At 37.9% G+C, this 5,027-nt stretch overlaps 1 protein-coding gene across 1 annotated transcript in view; it reads right to left on the reverse strand.

Annotated features, from left to right (window-relative positions):
• The window catches only part of LOC115178195 (zinc finger protein 658B-like), a 1,063,446-nt gene that overhangs the window by 693,791 nt on the left and 364,628 nt on the right, over nucleotides 1-5,027 (reverse strand). The window lies entirely within an intron of this gene.

A 5,027-nucleotide genomic window follows, 5' to 3' on the forward strand; every position in this document is an offset into this window, starting at 1 on the left:
TGATGGATATTTATCTTACAGAGTGTGTTTATCATCAGTGGATATTTATCTTTCAGAGTGTGTTTACATCAGTGGATATTTATCTTTCAGAGTGTGTTTATCATCAGTGATGGATATTTATCTTACAGAGTGTGTTTATCATCAGTGATGGATTTTTATCTTACAGAGTGTGTTTATCATCAGTGATGGATATTTATCTTACAGAGTGTGTTTATCATCTGTGGATTTTTATCTTACAGAGTGTGTTTATCATCAGTGGATATTTATCTTACAGAGTGTGTTTACATCAGTGGATATTTATCTTACAGAGTGTGTTTACATCAGTGGATATTTATCTTACAGAGTGTGTTTATCATCAGTGGATATTTATCTTACAGAGTGTGTTTACATCAGTGGATATTTATCTTACAGAGTGTGTTTATCATCAGTGGATATTTATCTTACAGAGTGTGTTTATCATCAGTGATGGATATTTATCTTTCAGAGTGTGTTTACATCAGTGGATATTTATCTTACAGAGTGTGTTTATCATCAGTGGATATTTATCTTACAGAGTGTGTTTATCATCAGTGGATATTTATCTTACAGAGTGTGTTTATCATCAGTGATGGATATTTATCTTACAGAGTGTGTTTACATCAGTGATGGATATTTATCTTACAGAGTGTGTTTATCATCAGTGTTGGATATTTATCTTACAGAGTGTGTTTACATCAGTGGATATTTATCTTACAGAGTGTGTTTACATCAGTGGATATTTATCTTACAGAGTGTGTTTATCATCAGTGTTGGATATTTATCTTACAGAGTGTGTTTACATCAGTGGATATTTATCTTACAGAGTGTGTTTACATCAGTGGATATTTATCTTACAGAGTGTGTTTATCATCAGTGGATATTTATCTTACAGAGTGTGTTTATCATCAGTGGATATTTATCTTACAGAGTGTGTTTACATCAGTGGATATTTATCTTACAGAGTGTGTTTATCATCAGTGGATATTTATCTTACAGAGTGTGTTTACATCAGTGATGGATATTTATCTTATAGAGTGTGTTTATCATCAGTGGATATTTATCTTACAGAGTGTGTTTATCATCAGTGGATATTTATCTTACAGAGTGTGTTTATCATCAGTGATGGATATTTATCTTACAGAGTGTGTTTACATCAGTGGATATTTATCTTACAGAGTGTGTTTACATCAGTGGATATTTATCTTACAGAGTGTGTTTATCATCAGTGATGGATATTTATCTTACAGAGTGTGTTTATCATCAGTGGATATTTATCTTACAGAGTGTGTTTATCATCAGTGGATATTTATCTTACAGAGTGTGTTTATCATCAGTGGATATTTATCTTACAGAGTGTGTTTACATCAGTGGATATTTATCTTACAGCGTGTGTTTACATCAGTGGATATTTATCTTACAGAGTGTGTTTATCATCAGTGGATATTTATCTTACAGAGTGTGTTTATCATCAGTGGATATTTATCTTACAGAGTGTGTTTACATCAGTGATGGATATTTATCTTACAGAGTGTGTTTATCATCAGTGGATATTTATCTTACAGAGTGTGTTTATCATCAGTGTTGGATATTTGTCTTACAGAGTTTTACAATCCTTTTCTAACAGTAATATATGTATTTATTTTATTTAAGTGTCGTACACCAATTGGTGCCCGGCTTAAAAGACACAATATCAAGTACGTGTGCTGTACTCAAAACTTTTTTTTTTACATTAAACAAATTAAAGTGTGTGTGTGTGTGCGTGTGTGTGTGCGTGTGCGTGTGCGTGTGCGTGTGCGCGTGCGTGCGTGCGTGGTGCGTGAGTTTGGTTGTTGATCATTCCACTCAGAGATGACCTTAAATAGAGTAGATCAGTGATAATACTGACAGCTAGGTACAGTCAAGACCCCCTTTTTGATTGGCAATTGTAAGATGAGGTATGGACAGCATAAATATGTCTAACTCTTGTTCTGGGTATGTACAACATAAATATGTCTAACTCTTGTTCTGGTATGGACAGCATAAATATGTCTGTAACATATTTATACATATTTATGTCTCTTCAATGGACAACATAAATATGTCTGTAGCTCTTGTCCTGGTATGCACAGCATAAATATCTCTAACTCTTGTCCTGGTTTGGACAACATAAATATGTCTGTAACTCTTGTCCTGGTATGGACAGCATAAATATGTCTGTAACTCTTGTTCTGGGTATGGACAACATAAATATGTCTGTAACTCTTGTCCTGGTATGCACAGCATAAATATGTCTGTAACTCTTGCCCAGGGCTGTGAGCAGACCTTTTGGGGGGCATATAAGGGTAGGCAACAACACATCTGCCACGCTTATCCTCAACACGGGGGCCCCTCAGGGGTGCGTGCTTAGTCTCCTCCTGTACTGTAATCACTGGGGCCAAACTTCCTGCCATCCAGGACCTATATACTAGGCGGTGTCAGAGGAAGGCCCAAAAAATTGTCAAAGACTCCAGTCACCCAAGTCATAGACTGTTCTCTCTGCCACTATCATGTATCCTACCATGACTATATCCAACCCAACTCCATGTGTTGCCACTATCATGTATCTTACTTGGCTGAAGCTTTGATCCAGTGGAAGAAGTATTGAGAAGCAGGGAGGTTAAAGGTCACTTCAGGATATCAGTAAAGACCTATTAAATATTTTTTTTTACCTAATTCTGTGTTTGTTTTTTCTCTAATTCCGTTTTCTCCGTTTAGTTTTTCCAAGTTTCTGTTTTTCTCTCTAAATCACACTGTTAATAGAAAAACAACAACATTTGATGTTCTAAGTCCACAATAATACTTAAACCACATCAGGAGACCACTTTTGAAGTCTGAGAAAAATCTAAGATGTTTTCATTTTTGTTTGTAGATACCCTTTAATTCAAGTGGCACCAGCAAGAGCCTTGCTTGGTTAGTGGTGTCTCTGTAGCACACATGTGATTGCAGAGTCTGCTGAACAAATCACAACTGGATTGATGCAAATAATCATGATATCATTCTGCCAGGTAGGCATAGACTACTTTGTAGCTAAAATTTAATTGACAAACATTTTTGGGAAAGCTTTTCCATCAACCAGAAGATGGTTGTCATTAGCATCATCACTAATAAGGGCTCCCGAGTGGCGCAGCGGTCTAAGGCACTGCATCTCAGTACTAGAAGTGTCACTACAGACCCTGGTTCGATCCTGGGCTGTATCACAACCGGCCGTGATTGGGAGTCCCATAGGGCAGCACAGCGTTGTCCGGGTTAGGGTTTGGCCGGGGTAGGCCGTCAATGTAAACACACTCAGACGGGCATTTCTGGGCTGTTTCCTCTTCAGAAAGTTGAAGGAAAATACAAATCACTGAGGTGAATTTAACAACGACTTGCAGGCAGTGGGTTCAGTATAACTATGAGAAAAAATGAATACAAATTATACCACCACCCAAAAGGGCACTTTAGAGACTGGAAGGGCAAAGGGCCATGTGCTCTACACAGGTAGAGCCCTATCTGTCCATGTTGCCTTTTGCAAAGTGGGCACTGCCCATATTTACATTTTTTACATTTTAGTCATTTAGCAGACGCTCTTATCCAGAGCGACTTACAGTAGTGAATGCATACATTTCATACATGGCCACCCGTGGGAATCGAACCCACAACCCTGGCGTTGCAAACACCATGCTCTACCAACTGAGCTACACTGGGTGTGAGAAGTTTCCATTGTTTTTGGGCAGCATTATGTGAGGTGTTATTATGTGTTGTTAGCGATGAGCCTTGGTCAATTTAGCTCGGAATATGCCACCCTCTTCGATCTGTCACCTAATCCTGCCCAATGGGCAGGTCAGCCTGGAGGAAAGTATTGGCTGTAAGAAGTAAGAGAACATAACATCTGGATGTTTTTAAATTACTACTTATGACATTGCTTGCCAGAATAAACATTATATTGGAGATTTTTTCCCCAATCTGCGTTACCCACTCCAGTCAGCAGATGACGATGTGAGTATTTCAGGTGATGCTTCTTGCGTGACGTATAATCTAGTGGACGGGACAGGAGGCTTCTTCAACAGCGACAACAGGCTTCTGATTCAACCACCGTGGTGGTTTGCTAGCGAAAATAAAACTAAAACATTGAAGCTCTTTAGACCAATCTTGTCTATATTACTCTTAGTGTTTTAAACATAATTATGTTTACCTATCTACTAGTTCATTTAAACGTAATTTGCTTGTTAAATTAGCAAATGTGTTAAATTGATACTGCGCTAGGCTAATCGCCCTGAGCATGAACACACTAAACTAGACGAATAAAGAAGCTCTAATGAAAGAAGAGATGGAAGCTTTCAGAATGAAAAAGGAGGAAGAGGAGGCTATCACATTGAAAGAAGAAGAGGATGATATTACAGTGAAAGAGGAAGATGGGAAAGAGGTTGTCAGAGTGGAAGAGGAGGAGGTAGAAGCTTTCAGAATCAAAAAGGAGGAAGATGCCATAACATTGAAAGAAGAAGAGAATGTAGTGAAAGAAGAGGAAGAAGCTTTTGGAGTAAAAGAGGAAGAGGAGGATATCTCAATAAAAGAGGAGGAGATTGAAGATCAGATTACCACCAGTGAGTACTGTCTTAAAAACAGGGGCACACACTATGCAGTTGTTGAAATAATGTGTTGTTTTAAAGGGGCATTCTACTGAAGTTCTACACTTGAATATGTTGTTCAGTACTGTAGGAATTGTTGAAGGGGTAATCTGCTATTGGTACATCGTTTTTAGATTTATTGAATTCTCCATGTGGTCTAAATTAAGGTGCACTTCATCTAATATAACAGGTTTTTAAAATTCAATATTGGTACATAATTTCTACATAAAATATCAAAGGGAAGCAAAAGGCACCAATTTCGTTGATTGCAATAGAAGATCATAAGTTTACCATCTGATTTATGTTCTCATTCACACAGGAGAGAGACGTGACTATTGTGGATCCTCTGGGGAGCCTCAACAACATCCTGATGCTGATGAGGCAGAG

This window comes from Salmo trutta, chromosome 38 (assembly GCF_901001165.1).
Source record: "Salmo trutta chromosome 38, fSalTru1.1, whole genome shotgun sequence".
NCBI classification, from domain to species: Eukaryota; Metazoa; Chordata; class Actinopteri; order Salmoniformes; family Salmonidae; genus Salmo; species Salmo trutta.